Source organism: Monodon monoceros, unplaced genomic scaffold, assembly GCF_005190385.1.
Source record: "Monodon monoceros isolate NGI ecotype Baffin Bay Population unplaced genomic scaffold, NGI_Narwhal_1 Super_Scaffold_14, whole genome shotgun sequence".
NCBI classification, from domain to species: Eukaryota; Metazoa; Chordata; class Mammalia; order Artiodactyla; family Monodontidae; genus Monodon; species Monodon monoceros.
The window spans coordinates 30,839,253-30,857,225 of record NW_021703770.1 but is presented as its reverse complement, the minus strand read 5'-3'; the positions used below and the strand labels follow the sequence as shown (position 1 = coordinate 30,857,225).

The following is a 17,973-nucleotide window of genomic DNA, read 5'->3' as shown; positions in this document are numbered from 1 at the left end:
TCATTCTACCAGTAAAGAATCTGGATGGAGGCACTGGACGATGAACTGGGCCATCTCTTTTCTGAATACTTGTTTGCTTTTCTTAGCCAGCTCACTGGAGGCGTCTGCTTCTGCTGTCTTAGGCTTTTTTGAGGTCTTCATGGGATTTTCATCATATGTTGGGGTTCCCAGGTCCATCTCAGCTTCATGCTCAAGGCTGGCATCATCTCCTGGGCTTTCCCAAGTAGGAGGATCCCACTGAGTCTGCCTTGTGATCACATGGTAGTAGTAAATCTTCCCTTCTGGGTCTCGGGCTGTCTTCCAGTTGGGAGGTAAGACAGTGGTTTTTGGTTTGGCAGGAGATGGGGGTGGTAAGTCCAAGAGGTTATTTGTCACAACCATTTCAGGTGGCTGTAAGGGCTGAGGCTGCCCTGGTGCAACTATTGTAGTCATGGCTGTGGCTGGCTGTACCACCACTCCTTGTGGGTGAGCTGTGAAAATCTGTTGTCCCTGGATGTACTGAAGACTTGGCTGGGCATAACTCTGTACAGTTGGTGGAGTTGTCTGTGAATAGGGTGACGTCACACCATAGACAGTTGGAGCAGCCTGTCCTTGATAATATAAGGTCGCTTGAGACTGTGCAGGAGGGTACTGTTGCTGTACACTCACGGACTGTTGGTTTGAATCCCAAACACCATAATTCTGTCCCTGGACTGGGCCTGGGGCTGGCACTGGCAGGACGGTGACCCTGGAGTCTTGGTGTACCACACCATCACTTTGGGCCACATACTGTGAACTGGAAACTTCCACAGGGGCTGCCACATGTGGCACCACTGGCACAGGTGGAGGGGCAGCAAGGGGTTCTGTAGAATGTCCCACCAAGGGCTGAGAATAATCATAAGGAGAAGGAGAACACACAGGATCCATGCTGGGTGTGGGGAGGAGCACCCTTCCAGCATTAGGATTGCTGGGATCCACATAGGCCTGCATGGGGTAACCTGGTGGGTAGCCAGCAAAGGGGTGATGACGGGCATGGTAGCCAAGAGAGTCATAGGGCAGTGGAGACGTCATTCCCAGGTTCTGCATCTGCTGCTGTTGTTTTTGAGCCTCCCGCTGAGCTACCTCCTGCTCAAACAACTTTCGACGCTCCTCTGTAGAAAGTTGATTGCGATCTTGAATTCGTATTTTCTTTTTAGAAGTTGGTGTATCATATCTGCCACCTGGCCTTTTTGTTCCCCGCTCATAGGCAGAAGGTGGTGGTGAGAGGGAGCCCCTTCATTTTCTTTTCTCTTTATTTTGAGTTTGTTTGTCTGGGTCTCTCTCTCTTGACCTGTTAGGAGTCTTTGGGGCAACTGTTTGATCTCTGAAGCCAACAGCATCCCTTCCTCGTTTGGTTATTGTGCTCTCCTTTTCAGTTTGCCTTTTCTTTGGAATTCGATATACCTCCTTTAGGTCTTTCCAACTGTCCAGGAGCTTGGTGGCCAAATCACTTATATCTACTGTTTTATGTGGCTGTTCCTGTCTCCTCTCACTCTCCACATCAGATACACCCTCCTCTTCATCTTGGGATGGTGCTTCCTCAGCAATAGGTTCGTCTAGTTTTGTGCCATTGCTCTCTTTAGGCTCTATTTCAGTGTCAGCCTCTGGTTCAGATGTGGGTAGCTTAATGGCCTCCACAGCAATGTCACTATCAACTTTAGATTCAGGTAGCTGTTGTGTGAGTAGCTGTTGTTCCTCTTCTTCTATAGGGACGTTTTCTAACTGGTCAAGGTCCTCTTTGCCATCCTTGCCTTCTAGCTCACTGGTAGCAACAGAAATTGCACTGTCCATGCCATTTTCACTTATAATTTTAAGTCTGCGAAACATTAGCTTCTTGGGGGTGTCTGTGTCAGCTTCTATGCTCAGCTTGGTGGAAGGATCAGGTGTGTTGAGCGGTGTGTGAGCACGTGATGTATTCTCGCTAGAATACCCATCTCCTTCGCTCAGCTGAGGGACAGCAGTCTTGGTTTGAGACCAACATTGAATAATAGGAAGTACTTTGCTTTCCTCCAACATATTTTCGGTAGGAATGGGTAAATGTTCCAAAGTCTTTATAATCTCTTCCTGAAGCTTCTGGTTACTTTCCCTGCCATCACGTAGTTCTGCCATCCAGATCCACAACAAAGGCAGCCCATGACGTTCCAGAAAGGACTTCAGGTAAGACTGTGAATGTGTGTTCTGTATGAGCTTGAGATAGGTAAGTTTCTGTTCCAAAGTTTCAATTCTAACCATTAGCCAGGATAAGCTGAGCACCTGGTTTTTATCAGAGAGACCCTCACCATTCTCCATCAGAGCTTCTAGCTCTCCATCCACCGAATCCTTCTTCCGAGATCGTTCTTTCTTCATTTTCCCTCCTGCTGATCTGAGGCTGACTCTGTTCTCTCCTCCCAGGTAACCCCGGCAATTAGCCGACCCACAGAAACATCTCTGTGCTTCCTTGCCGTATCTTTGGAACTGATAGTCAAATGTTAACTCTGAGCCTGAAGGAACCAGTTTGGTGGTAAAAATCCCAACTCTCAGTTGTCCGTTCACAGTCCATTTTTGAGTCTCACAGTTTGGTTCACAGCTGTGATTCATGAACCGGGAGCAATTTCCTTTCTGAGTGGCATCTATTATCTCATCATTCTTCAGGGCCATGAAATAGTAGTGGATGTTTTTGTTTTGTGCATACTCCTTTACCCGGGCCTTAAATTCTTTGTGATCAAGTACCTCTCCACAATATTCCAGGACAAAGGTGTTCGAAGGAAGATCTTTAGCAGCTCTCAAGCCCCAGCCTTTCTTTTCTGTGAGTAGGACTTCCACATCTGCATGCTGTTTTCTTTGAAACCGTCTATTGGAACAATAATCCCCATTTGGACAACGAGACGAACATTCAATCATGAGGAGATGATTAAGACAATCTTCCCCACATGCTATTTCACCTTGAGCTCTTTCATCTTTAGAAAGGGTTGTACACTCACACTGCATTCGCTTAAAATCCCAACGGGATTTATTCTTCTTTCTTTCTGTAAAATAAACATTTTCTTCAATCAGATCAAAGTAAGAAGGCATCTTCCCTTGTTTGGCACATTCCTTCCACCGCTCTGGGTCCCTGAAGTCCTCCATGACACACGAAGTCCCAACCAATGCTGAGCCTAGAAGCACTGCTGTCTCTCCCTGCTCTACCTCCACTCTAACTTTCTTTCTGTTCTGAAGCTCACCGTCACTTTCAGAATCACTCTCCAATTCCTGTCTCCTTTTTTTAAGAGGCCCTCTATCTTTCCTATCATTTTTTTCTAAGTTTTTCGAAAGATCTTTCTCCTCATTCACAGCTAAAGGGTCCTTAATGGAATTGCTGCTTATTTCAGGTGCTTGCACTGACCCCTTGTCCTTCTGAAGGGACAGAAAAAATTTATTGGACTGGCCTGAAAAGTGAGATCCTCCACGTTGATCCCAATTCTCCTCCTCTTCATGGTCATCTGTTAAGGAATCTGGTACCTGCCCTTGAATTCGATCATACACAACCCCAGTTCCAGGCGGTCTACCTGCTGATCTTGGATCCCAGTAGCCATTGCCTTGCCAGTACTTACGTGTCCCACTATACTGTTCTGCACTTTGCTGATACTTGTGTCCACCACAGGCTCCATAGCTGCTGCCAGGTTGCTGATATGTGGTAGTAGGCTCTTCTTGTTGAGAGAAGTCCCACCCTAGATTTCTGAGCTCTTCCGATGATGAACGGAAACCATCCACTCGGGAGATCTCACAAGAAGAAAAATTTGACTCTGTTTTTCCCAGTCTACTATCTGGCCTGTTAGGGAAAGTGGTCTGTTGCCGAGACTTACTTGAGACATCTTCAGAATCATCAGGAGAATAAACTGGCAGCTCTTCTTGCCGCCTAGAAGTTATTTTGGCTTTCGCTGCTTCCTCAGAATTTGGGTGACCTAGAGGGTCAGATCTTATGTCTGTATGACTTGTACTATCAACCCCATCACTCTGAGGATGAGCAATTTCAGACAGGTGATTATCTATCTGTTTTCGGCTGGGCTGTGTAAAAGAGATTTCTGAATTCTTCTCTGTTGCTTTATGAAAGAAGAACTTCTCAGTTTGAGGACAGGCTTTACTTGCTATACTCTCAAATTTTTCCTCAAATGAATGCCTCCTTGGCTCCAATCGCTCATCTTCCCAGTGGTCAGAATAGTGTCTGTAACTTTGACTGCTCCGAGAAGAAGAAGGACTTGTTTCTTCCATGGTCAAAGTAGAATTTTTTGGCACAACCACAACAGACTGAAGACGGTTTCTTGGAATACTGCTATCATCAGAATCTGTATCTTCTGAATCACTTTCATCTCTTGAACTTTCAGAAGAACCAGAATAGTCTTCATGGACAGTGGATACAATCTCTGAGGCATGACCACTACTGTCACATTTTAAGGTATATGTTACACCATCACTGTCCTCCATGATTAAATTCAAATCACAAGAAGAAAATACAACTTCTGAGTCATCAGAAGTATGTGCATGTCGTCTTCCACCTTCTTCATCTAAAGAGATTTCTGGTCTTCCTCTTCTATCAGGCAGTATGGAGATCCCTTCTTCTTGAGCCTCTTGCACACATTTCCCAGATAGTCCATTATTATGCCTGTTTTCCCAGGAAGCAAATCCTCTTCCTGAATCAGGAAGGCCACTAGCTACTTCTATTATTTCTTTCTCTGCATGCTTTAAAAACTCTGCGCTTTTACTCTTCAGCACAGCATCCAAAACTGGAGATGTATTCTCTCCACATTGCAAGAGAGTTAAACTGTCTACGTTTGTCCCTGCTGGAAGACTCTGAAGAGATGAAGCAATACATGAGCTCCCTGTAGGTGGTTATAAATCATCAAAATGATTAACAGAAGCTGAACTAGTACTACCAACACTCTGCTTATATTCTCCACATGCAAATTTTGAGTGCTGATCTGTCAGACTTCCATTATCACATATAACTGTTTTTGATTTCAAATGCACATTCATAAAGCTATTTGAAGAAATCTTCGTTACTAAAGGCTCAGTATTTTCAGCTCTGGAATGACACAAAGAAGGACGGTTGTCGTTTGAAGTACAGTATATATCTGAATCTTTGGTTTTACAGCAAGAAACTCTCACATCAACTGGTTCTTTAACTATTGTTTCGGAATAATCTATAGTCATAACTGGCAAAGGTATGAGTTGATCCTGGTGTGGCGACACTGGAGGTTCTGTTTCTCTAAATGTGCTTTCTGACTTACTATGCTGCATGCGAGTATCATCCAAGTCTTTTTCTTTACATCTATTAATGTTTTGAAATCCATTTGATGAAAGCATGCACGTTTTGACCAAAGGGGAACCTCTGATCCAGTCACACTATCATCAGAAGACATCAAAACAGTGTCACGTTTAGAAGCGCAAAATGCTGCCAAATCAGATTCTGCCCCAGGAGATCCGTTTATATTAAATTCGGTGGGACAATAACTTCTTAACTGATCATTCTTCACTTTACATAAAGAGTCTAATTCCTTAATACTATCATGGCTATCATGTCCTATAAATTCAGACTTAAAAACAGGTGATTCATCTAGCTTTTTAAAAGTAGGTGAATCATTTAATCGATTTGATGGAGAATGGAGACCCAATCTTCTCTCTTTTAGGAACTTTACTAATCACTCTTAATTCACTACCTTTAGAGCAAGGAGTCTGTAAACTAAAGGAATGAGACTGTTTGATTTCCTCATTCAATTCTGTACAACAGAAAGAATTTTTAAATTTATCAGACTTGGGTGCAGGTTTTGAAGGGGCAGATTTATAACGGGAAGCACTCTTACCGTGCTTAGAATATGATGACCCGCGTCGGAATCCCTGTTCATTAGTGGGAGAATAACATCTTTTCATTGCTTCATTTTCTGAAGTCCTTTTGGATTCTCCTTCTAATTTTGAAGAATCCTTTCCTCTTTTTTCCATCTCTAAGTAAGAGGACTCAGTTTTACAGTATCCATCAGTCTTGCCCTGTTATTGGTATATGGCCGAGACTAGCGTGCCCTCTCTCGATAAGGGGAGCTCCTATGGTAACGACCATCATAATGAGAGTCGTCATAATGGGACCGTTCTGACCGAGAATAGGATGAAGTAGTTCTAGAACCTCTGTCAGATTTAAACGAGATCTGCTCCGCCTTCGCTCTCTCTCTGATCTACAGCGAGAAGATATATAACGAGTATCTCTTTCAAGTTTTGAGTAGCTAAAAGATTTATCATCTCTCTGTTTTAGATCGTGAAGATTTCAGGAGCTCTGCTTAATGTGTAATGCAGATGCACACTGGGCATTAGGGAGGGAGAAGCCCCGAACAAAATTCCGTGTTTAATTTTTTTTGTCCTGCCTTTAAATTTTATTCCATCAGAGGTATGAATGCCAGAGGGGGATCCTCTTCCAAGCTTGCCTTTCCTTGGGTACTCTCCCTCTGCCCTAGGGTACTGTTAAGAGTTCTCAACACGCAGTCATCCCTCAGCATGAGCAAGGAATTTGTCCTAAGGCTCCCCCTGCCCCGCCAGTCCCCTGCGATTGCTGAAGTCTCTTATGTAAAATGGAGTAGTACAGTCTGCCCTCAGTACCCCGGGGCTCCACATTGGAGGATTCTGCATACGAGGATTCAATCTACTGCTATTCAATTTACGGTTGGTTGAATCCGGGGTGTAGAACCCGTGGATACAGAGGGGTAATTGTATTTATTTCACTCTATTATAGCTTAACAATTCTGGTTAAATTTACCATGTTCTGTCTCCTGGTTGGACCTAGATTGGTAGAGGTGTGATGACTAGCTTGAGTTTGAAACAAAGAAGTGAGCATGAGTAGCACTTTCTCCCCTCTCTTTGGGAATAAGCTGCTCACAGAAAGCATGCATTGGGCCCCATTTCTCCATAAGTCTTACAAGGGCAGGCGGCAAAATAGTCTGGGCCCAGTGCTGTCTGTGGCTGGATGCGTATGTCTGTATCATTATGGGGCTCAGTGTAAGGAAGCCCTCTTTTACACAGATATAAGGCTGAAATTAGAGAATGAGGGTTATTAGTAATAAAGATAATACATCATGTTCCACATACCTCTTGTCTACTTATGAATTACTTTAGAACCTGGGTGGGGAAGAGGTTAACATGCTTCACTTAAGGGAAGAAGCTTGTTACTATTTCTTTTGACAAGTTGAGTGTGAATTGGTTTTATCACTTTCTAGGCTTGTTCTATTCATAATTAACATATATTGAAACTTACATTAATATAAACAAACAATCCTGCAATATTTGCTGTCAGAAAATAGATAAGGGACAACCTTCAAATCCAACTTTTGTGTAGTTGGGCCTTCAACTATAAGCAGGTTTTAGTTATTTTTCTAAGTCTCTTATGTTTTTCATGGTGAGTTGAATATCTTTATTATAAAAAAAAAAGTTTCTCTGTAAAACTAAACGTTTTAAAGAACCTACACAACATACATAAGGGTCCCAAAATGCTCACTTTTCATAAAAATGACATCTATTTCCATAGACGAGTTCACCAACATCCTGACAGCTGATGGAAAAGTGACACATAGGCTTTAGGGTCTAGATCACAGATTCTGTCACCTAGGAAGCTTTCAAGTACAGCAAGTAATAGAAAAACCCAACTGAGAATGGCTTACATAGAGCGAACCAATTAACTTCCTTTGAAACCACAGAGAAACGTGTGGCTAGGAGTGAGACTAGACGCTCACATAATGTGACTTAGAACCTAGTTTCTTTCAGTTTTTAACTGTCACTTCCCTGGTGTTGACTGTTTTTGGACAAACTCCCTCCCTCCCCCCCACCCCCCAGTTCATAATCCTAAACTGACTTTGAGGAACTCTAAGAATTACATCTTTTTGTGAAACAGAGAATCTATATCATATATTCAGCGAAAGTGTCTAAGAGTCACTGATTGGACCAACTTAGGTAATCGTGCCAGTTCCAAAACATTCAGAGGTGGCACATTCAGATTGGCTCTATGAATTAGGGCCTTTCTCTGGGGCAGGTGAGGCCCATTTTCCAACTAAATCACAACGGTGAGAATGGAGAGACAGGGTAGGTACTGAAAAGAAATTCAGGCTATTACTCCAAGAAGGAAGAAAAATAGATACTGGGCAGCCATATAACAGGTATTCATTATAGGTACTTCCAGAGTCTATTTCCTATTTACTCAAAGAAATTTAAGACTCTAGGTAACCCCGAAATTCACATATTTTCTGCATGTTACCTAACACATTTTTAGAAAATAAAAAGGTAAAATAATGTGAAACGATTTAATTTCTATAAGTGATCTTATAATCAAAGAGACCTTGCTACAAAAGTGAAACTTTATCTAGAGGATTTTATATTCAGTAAAGTGTTCACATTCAAGAGCAAATTCCCATTCTGATGATTCATGAAGTCACTTGTGATATTCCTTCTTTAGTGTGGTGTTTATATAAAAACATGGGTCTTTAAAATTGCCATGGCAAAAACACATATTGAAGCTTGATAGCCTTTTTTTCACAAAGCATGGTTTCCATCATTGCCTTGGATCACACTGTACCTTATGTTCATTCTCTGGTACAGAGCTCCAGCAGCTTTTTTTCTTTTTCTCTTGCCCTGCATCTTAACCTTCAAGCATTCTCCTACAGTCATGTTCTGGTTTTCCCTTTGTCAGCCTCTGCCTCCTAGACTCCTAGTACTTTTTTTAAGCTAAAGTTCTTTACCTTTATCTGCTGAAATCCAAGAAAGAGCCTGTAGTGAGATGAAGACTTGCAGTTTTCCCCACCTGCTTAGTTGCTTGCAATCTGTCTTCAGCTGCTACAATTTGAATCTGCCTCAAGTTATCAGTGGCATTAATCTTCATCCTACCAAAATATTTACATGGTTGATAACCCCTTTTTCTTTGATCCTCTTATCTGACTGGTCTTCCTCTGTCAGTCCTAAGACATAGTCATGTCTTTCTGTTCTATTAATTTCTCTCACTGCTCTTTTATGCATCAAATAGACAGGTTAAGTAAGGCTCTGAAAGTACTCATCTTTCTGGTCTCAATCTTTCAACTTCCTCTTCCACTTCTTGTTCCATTACCACATTGACTATTCACTGCTCAAGACATGTCATCTGTGCTTTTTTCCAAGGTTCCCTTGGAAATATCTTCCTTCAAGGCTCAGCTTAAATATTTTTCCTCCATGACCCCTGCTCTAGTTTCCTCCAAACTTGAACTACCTCCAACTCCGTTAACCAGGTCCATGCTCTATCACCAGCTCTTGACCGAATATTTGCGAAAGCTCTCTAGCTAGTATCCCTGCTTCTTGCCTGTCTTCTACTTGTTTCTCCATACTACCACTAGAACTGTCTCTCATACAATCTGAACCCCTCATCATGGCCTCTAAGACCTTGCTCCTGCTAATGTCTATTGGCCCAGGAACTGTGCTAAGAACTTTACTTGAATTAATCCATTTAATCCTATGAGCTACATACTCTTTTAAATTTTTACGTCTTTATTGGAGTATAATTGCTTTACAATGTTGCTTTAGTTTCTGCTGTATAACAAAGTGAATCAGCTATACGTATACATATATCCCCATATCCCTTCCCTCTTGAGCCTCCCTCCCCTCCCTATCCCACCCCTCTAGGTGGTCACAGAGCAACGAGCTGATCTCCCTGTGCTTTGCGGCTGTTTCCCACTAGCTATCTATTTTACATTTGGTAGTGTATATATGTCCATGCCACTCTCTCACTTCGTCCCAGCTTCGCCTTCCCCCGCCCCGTGTCCTCAAGTCTATTCTCAACGTCTGCGTATTTACTCCTGTCCTGCCCCTAGGTTCATCAGAACCTTTATTTATTTTTTTTTAAGATTCCATATATATGTGTTAGCATACGGTATTTGTTTTTCTCTTTCTGACTTACTTCGCTCTGTATGACAGACTCTAGGTCCATCCACCTCACTACAAATAACTCAATTTTGTTTCTTTTTATGACTGTAATATTCCATTGTGTATATGTGCCACATTTTCTTTATCCATTCATCTGTCGATGGACATTTAGGTTGCTTCCATGTCCTGGCTATTGTAAATAGTGCTGCAGTGAACATTGTGATACATATCTGTTTTTGAATTATGGTTTCCTTAGGGTATATGCCCAGTAGTGGGATTGCTGTGTCGTATGACAGTTCTATTTTTAGTTTTTTAAGGAACCTCCATACTCTTCTCCATAGTGGTTGTATCAATTTACATTCCCATCAACAGTGCAAGAGGGTTCCCTTTTCTCCACACCCTCTCCAGCATTTACTGTTTGTAGATTTTTTGATGATGGCCATTCTGACCGGTGTGAAGAGATACCTCATTGTGGTTTCGATTTGCCTTTCTCTAGTGATTCAGTCATGTTGCGCATCCTTTCATGTGTTTGTTGGCCATCTGTATGTCTTCCTTGGTGAAATGTCTATTTAGGTCTTCCACCCATTTTTGGATTGGGTTGTTTGTTTTTCTGATATTGAGCTGCATGAGCTGCTTGTATATATATTTTTAACATCTTTATTGGAGTATAATTGCTTTACAATGCTGTGTTAGTTTCTGATTTATAACAAAGTGAATCAGTTATACATATACATATGTTTCCATATCTCTTCCCTCTTGCGTCTCCCTCCCTCCCACCCTCCCTATCCCAGCTCTCTAGGTGGTCACAAACCACCGAGCTGATCTCCTTGTGCTATGCGGCTGCTTCCCACTAGCTATCTATTTTACGTTTGGTAGTGTATACATGTCCATGCCACTCTCTCACTTTGTCACAGCTTACCCTTCCCCCTTCCCATATCCTCAAGTCCATTCTCTAGTAGGTCTGTGTCTTTTTTCCCGTCTTACCCCTAGGTTCTTCATGACATCTTTTTCCCCCTAGGTTCCATATATATGTGTTAGCATATGGTATTTGTCTTTCTCTTTCTGACTTACTTTGTACGACAGACTCTAGGTCCATCCACCTCACTACAAATAACTCAATTTCGTTTCTTTATATGACTGAGTAATATTCCATTGTATATATGTGCCACATCTTCTTTATCCATTCATCTGTCGATGGACACTTAGGTTGCTTCCATGTCCTGGCTATTGTAAATAGAGCTGCAATGAACATTTTGGTACATGACTCTTTTTGAATTATAGTTTTCTCAGGGTATATGCCCAGTAGTGGGATTGCTGGGTCATATGGTACTTCTATTTGTAGTTTTTTAAAGGAGCCTGCATACTGTTCTCTATAGTGGTTGTATCAATTTACATTCTCACCAACAGTGCAAGAGTGTTCCCTTTTCTCCACACCCTCTCCGGCATTTATTGTTTATAGGTTTTTTGATGATGGCCGAGGTGACTGGTGTGAGGTGATGCCTCATTGTCATTTTGATTTGCATTTCTCTAATGATTAGTGATGTTGAGCATCCTTTCATGTGTTTGTTGGCAATCTGTATAACTTCTTCGGAGAAATGTGTATTTAGGTCTTGCACCCATTTTTGGATTGGGTTGTTTGTTTTTTTGATATTGAGCTGCATGAGCTCCTTGTATATTTTGGAGATTAATCCTTTGTCAGCTGCTTCGTTTGCAGAGGTTTTCTCCCATTCTGAGAGTTGTCTTTCTTTCTTGTTTACGGTTTCCTTTGCTGTGCAAATGCTTTGAAGTTTCATTAGGTCCCATTTGTATATTTTTGTTTTTATTTCCATTACTCTAGGAGGTGGGTCAAAAAGGATCTTGCTGTGATTTATGTCATAGAGTGTTCTGCCTATGTTTTCCTCTAAGATTTTGATAGATTCTGGCCTTACATTTAGGTCTTTAATGCATTTTTAGTTTATTGTTGTGTATGGTGTTAGGGAGTGATCTAATCTCATACTTTTACATGTATCTGTCCAGTTTTCCCAGTACCACTTATTGAAGAGGCTGTCCTTTCTCCACTGTACATTCAGGCCTCGTTTATCAAAGATAAGGTGACCATATGTGCATGGGTTTATCTCTGGGCTTTCTAACCTGTTCCATTGATCTATCTTTCCGTTTTTGTGCCAGTACCATACTCTCTTGATTACTGTAGCTTTGTAGTATAGTCTGAAGTCAGGGAACCTGATTCCTCCAGCTCTGTTTTTCATTCTCAAGATTGCTTTAGCTATTCGGGGTCTTTTGTGTTTCCATACAAATGGTGAAATTTTTTGTTCTAGTCCTGTGAAAAATTCCAGTGGCAGTTTGATAGGGATTGCATTGAATCTGTAGATTGCTTTGGGTAGTAGAGTCATTTTCACAATGTTGATTCTTCCAATCCGAGAACATGGTATATCTTTCCATCTATTTGTATCATCTTTAATTTCTTTCAACAGTGTCTTATAATTTTCTGCATAAAGGTATTTTGTCTCCTCAGGTAGGTTTCTCCCTAGGTATTTTATTCTTTTTGTTGTGATGGTAAATGGGAGTGTTTTCTTGATTTCACTTCCAGATTTTTCATCATTAGTGTATAGGAATGCCAGAGATCTCTGTGCATTAATTTTGTGTCCTGCTACTTTACCAAATTCATTGATTAGCTCTAGTAGTTTTCTGGTAGCATCTTTAAGGTTTCTCTATGTATAGTATCATGTCATCTGCAAACAGTGACAGCTTTACTTCTTCTTTTCCGATTTGGATTCCTTTTATTTCCTTTTCTTCTCTGATTGCTGTGGCTAAAACTTCCAAAACTATGTTGAATAAGAGTGGTGAGAGTGGGCAACCTTGTCTTGTTCCTGATCTTAGTGGAAATGCTTTCAGATTTTCACCATTGAGGATGATGTTGGCTGTGGGTTTGTCATATACGGCCTTTATTATGTTGAGGAAAGTTCCCTCTATGCCTACTTTCTGCAGGGTTTTTATCATAAATGGGTGTTGAATTTTGTCGAAAGCTTTCTCTGCATCTATTGAGATGATCATATGGTTTTTCTCCTTCAATTTGTTAATATGGTGTGTCACGTTGATTGATTTGCGTATACTGAAGAATCCTTGCATTCCAGGAATAAAGCCCACTTGATCATGGTGTATGATCCTTTTAATGTGCTGTTGGATTCTGTTTGCTAGTACTTTGTTGAGGATTTTTGCATCTATGTTCACCAGTGATATTGGCCTGTAGTTTTCTTTCTTTGTGACATCCTTGTCTGGTTTTGGTATCAGGGTGATGGTGGCCTCGTAGAATGAGTTTGGGAGTGTTCTTCCTTCTGCTATATTTTGGAAGAGTTTGAGAAGGATAGGTGTTCACTCTTCTCTAAACGTTTGATAGAATTCGCCTGTGAAGCCATCTGGTCCTGGGCTCTTGTTTGTTGGAAGTTTTGAATCACAGTTTCAATTTCAGTGCTTGTGATTGGTCTGTTCCTATTTTCTATTTCTTCCTGATTCAGTCTTGGCAGGTTGTGCATTTCTAAGAATTTGTCCATTTCTTCCAGGTTGTCCATTTTATTGGCAGAGAGTTGCTTGTAGTAATCTCTCATGATCTTTTGTATTTCTGCAGTGTCAGTTGTTACTTCTCCTTTTTCATTTCTAAATCTATTGATTTGAGTCTTCTCTCTTTTTTTCTTGATGAGTCTGGCCAATGGTTTTTCAATTTTGTTTATCTTCCCAAAGAACCAGCTTTTAGTTTTATTGATCTTTGCTATCGTTTCCTTCATTTCTTTTTCATTTATTTCTGATCTGATCTTTATGATTTCTTTCCTTCTGCTAACTTTGGGGTTTTTTTTGTTCTTCTTTCTCTAATTGCTTTAGGTGCAAGGTTAGGTTGTTTATTCAAGATTCCTCCTGTTTCTTAAGGTAGGATTGTATTGCTATAAACTTCCCTCTTAGAACTGCTTTTTCTGCATCCCATAGGTTTCGGGTCATCGTGTCTCCATTGTCATTTGTTTCTAGGTATTTTTTGATTTCCTCTCTTTGATTTCTTCAGTGATCACTTCGTTATTAAGTAGTGTATAGTTTAGCCTCCATGTGTTTGTATTTTTTACAGATCTTTTCCTGTAATTGATATCTAGTCTCATAGCGTTGTGGTCGGAGAAGATACTTGATACGAGTTCAATTTTCTTAAATTTACCAAAGCTTGATTTGTGACCCAAGATATGATCTATCCTGGAGAATGTTCCATGAGCACTTGAGAAGAATGTGTATTCTCTTGTTTTTGGATGGAATGTCCTATAAATATCAATTAAGTCCATCTTGTTTAATGTATCATTTAAAGCTTGTGTTTCCTTATTCATTTTCACTTTGGATGATCTGTCCATTGGTGAAAGTGGGGTGTTAAAATCCCCTAATATGATTGTGTTATTGTCAATTTCCCCTTTTATGGCTGTTAGTATTTGTCTTATGTATTGAGGTGCTCCTATGTTGGGTGCATAAATATTTACAATTGTTATATCTTCTTCTTGGATCGATCCCTTGATCATTATGTAGTGTCCTTCTTTGTCTCTTGTAATAGTCTTTATTTTGAAGTCTATTTTGTCTGATATGAGAATTGCTACTCCAGCTTTCTTTTGATTTCCATTTGCATGCAATATCTTTTTCCAACCCCTTACTTTCAGTCTGTATGTGTCCCTAGGTGTGCAGTGGGTCTCTTGTAGACAGCATATATATGGGTCTTGTTTTTGTATCCATTCGGCCAATCTGTGTCTTTTGGTGGGAGCATTTAATCCATTTACATTTAAAGTAATTATCGATATGTATGTTCCTATTCCCATTTTCTTAATCGTTTTGGGTTTGTTATTGTAGGTCTTTTCCTTCTCTTGTGTTTCTTGTCTAGAGAAGTTCCTTTAGCATTTGTTGTAAAGCTGGTTTGGTGGTGCTGAACTCTCTCAGCTTTTCCTTGTCTGTAAAGGTTTTAATTTCTCCATCAAATCTGCATGAGATCATTGCTGGGTAGAGTAATCCTGGTTGTAGGTTTTTCTCCTTCATCACTTTAAATATGTCCTGCCAGTCCCTTCTGGCTTGCAGAGTTTCTGCTGAAAGATCAGCTGTTAACCTTATGGGGATTCCCTTGTGTGTTATTTGTTGTTTTTCCCTTCCTGCTTTTAATATGTTTTCTTTGTATTTAATTTTTGATAGTTTGATTGACATGTGTCTTGGCGTGTTTCTCCTTGGATTTATCCTGTATGGGCCTCTCTGTGCTTCCTGGAATTGATTAACGATTTCATTTGCGATATTAGGGAAGTTTTCAACTATCATGTCTTCAAATATTTTCTCAGTCCCTTTTTTTTTGTCTTCTTCTTCTGGGACCCCTATAATTCGAATGTTGGTGCATTTAATGTTGTCCCAGAGGTCTCTGAGACTGTCCTCAGTTCTTTCCATTGTTTTTTCTTTATTCTGCTCTGCAGTAGTTATTTCCAGTATTTTATCTTCCAGGTCACTTATCCGTTCCTCTGCCTCTGTTATTCTGCTATTGATCCCTTCTAGAGTATTTTTAATTTCATTTATTGTGTTGTTCATCGTTGTTTGTTTCCTCTTTAGTTCTTCTAGTTCCTTGTTAAATGTTTCTTGCATTTTGTCTATTCTATTTCCAAGATTTTGGATCATCTTTACTATCATTATTCTGAATTCTTTTTCAGGTAGACTGCCTATTTCCTCTTCATTTGTTAGGTCTGCTGGGTTTTTATCTTGCTCCTTCATCTGCTGTGTGTTTTTCTGTCTTCTCATTTTGCTTATATTACTGTGTTTGGGGTTTCCTTTTTGCAGGCTGCTGGTTCGTAGTTCCCTTTGTTTTTGGTGTCTGTCCCCAGTGGCTAAAGTTGGTTCAGTGGGTTGTGTGGGCTTCCTGGTGGAGGGGACTAGTGCCTGTGTTCTGGTGGATGAGGCTGGATCTTGTCTTTCTGGTGGGCAGGTCCACCTCTGGTGGTGTGTTTTGGGGTGTCTGTGGCCTTATTATGATTTTAGGCAGCCTCTCTGCTAATGGGTGGGGTTGTGTTCCTGTCTTGCTAGTTGTTTGGCATAGGGTGTCCAACAGTGTAGCTTGCTGGTTGTTGAGTGAAGCTGGGTGTTGTTGTTGAGATGGAGATCTCTGGGAGATTTTCACCGTTTGATATTACGTGGAGCTTTGAGGTCTCTTGTGGACCAGTGTCCTGAAGTTGGCTCTCCCACATCAGAGGCACAGCACTGACTCCTGGTTGTAGCACCAAGAGCCGTTCATCCACACAGCTCAGAATAAAAGGGAGAAAAATTAGAAAGAAAGAGAATAAAATAAAATAAAATGAAATAAAATAAAGATAAAACAAAATAAAGTTATTAAAATAATTATTAAGAAAAAAATTTTTTTGAGTACAAAACAAACAAAAAAAAACGGACGGACAGAACCCTAGGACAAATGTTGGAAGCAATGCTATACAGACAAAGTCTCACACAGAAGCATACACACACACACTCACAAAAGGAAGAAAAGGGGAAAAAATCATAAATCTTGCTCTCGAAGTCCACTTCCTCAATTTGGGATGATTCGTTGTCTATTCATGTATTCCACAGATGCAGGGTACATCAAGTTGATTGTGGAGCTTTAATCCACTGCTCCTGAGGCTGCTGGGAGAGATTTCCCTTTCTCTTCTTTGTTCTCACAGCTCCCGGTGGCTCAGTTTTGGATTTGGCCCCGCCTCTGCGTGTAGGTCACCGGAGGGAGTCTGTTCTTCGCTCAGACAGGACAGGGTTAAAGGAGCCGCTGATTCGGGGGCTCTGGCTCACTCAGGCCGGGGGGAGGGAGGGGCATGGATGTAGGGCGAGCCTGAGGCGGCAGAGGCCGGCGTGATGTTGCACCAGCCTGAGGCGCGCCATGCGTTCTCCTGGGGAAGTTGTCCCTGGATCCCGGGAACCTGGCAGTGGCGGGCTGCACAGCCTCCCAGGAGGGGGTATGCAGATAGTGACCTGTGCTTGCACACATGCTTCTTGGTGGCGGCAGCAACGGTCTTAGCGTCTCATGCCGGTCTCTGGGGTCCGCGCTGATAGCCGCGGCTGGCGCCAGTCTCTGCAGCTCCTTTAAGCCGCGCTCTTAATCCCCTCTCCTCGCGAACCCGGAAACAAAGAGGGAAGAAAAAGTCTCTTGCCTCTTCGGCAGCTCCAGACATTTTCCCGGACTCCCTCCTGGCTAGCCGTGGTGCACTAACCCCTTCAGGCTGTGTTCACGCTGCCAGTCCTCTCCCTGTGCTCCGACCAAAGCCCGAGCCTCAGCTCCCAGCCGCCGCCCGCCCCGGCGGGTGAGCAGACAAGCCTCTCGGGCTGGTGAGTGCTGGTTGGCACTGATCCTCTGTGAGGGAATCTCTCCGCTTTGCCCTCTGCACCCGTTACCTCGCTCTCCTCTGCGGCCCCGAAGCTTTCCCTTACGCCACCCTCAGTCTCTGCCCGTGAAGGGGCTTCCTAGTGTGTGGAAACCTTTCCTCCTTCACAGCTCCCTCCCACTGGTGCAGGTCCCGTCCCTATCCTTTTGTGTCTGTTTATTCTTTTTTTTTTTTTTTTTTTTGCGGTACACGGGCCTCCCACTGTTGTGGCCTCTCCCGTTGCGGAGCACAGGCTCTGGACGCACAGGCTCAGAGCCCATGGCTCATGGGCCCAGCCTCTCTGCGGCATATGGGATCTTCCCAGATTGGGGCATGAACCCGTGTCCCCTGCATCGGCAGGCAGACTCTCAACCACTGGGCCACCAGGGAAGCCCTGTTTATTCTTTTTTCTTTTGCCCTACCCAGGTACGTGGGGGAGTTTCTTGCCTTTTGGGAGGTCTGAGGTCTTCTGCCAGTGTTCACTCGGAGTTCTGTAGGAGTTGTTCCACGTGTGGATGTATTGCCCTCTGCACCCCTGTTGCTGTGCTCTCCTCTGTGGCTCTGAACCTCCCCACCCCCTGTCCCCGCCAGTAAGGGGCCTTCCTAGTGTGTGGTAACTCTTCCTCCTTCACAGCTCCCTCCCAGAGGTGCAGGATCCATCCCTATTCCTTTGTCTCTCTCTTTTTTTTTTTTTCTT

The 17,973-nt window shown here is 42.2% G+C and overlaps 1 pseudogene across 1 annotated transcript; it reads right to left on the bottom strand.

The window, feature by feature from the left end:
• LOC114895320 lies at positions 1-5,985 on the bottom strand (annotated as a pseudogene). Its single transcript, XR_003793515.1, has one exon. The product of XR_003793515.1 is annotated as a histone-lysine N-methyltransferase SETD2 pseudogene (transcript).
• Positions 5,986-17,973: the final 11,988 nt, after the last annotated feature.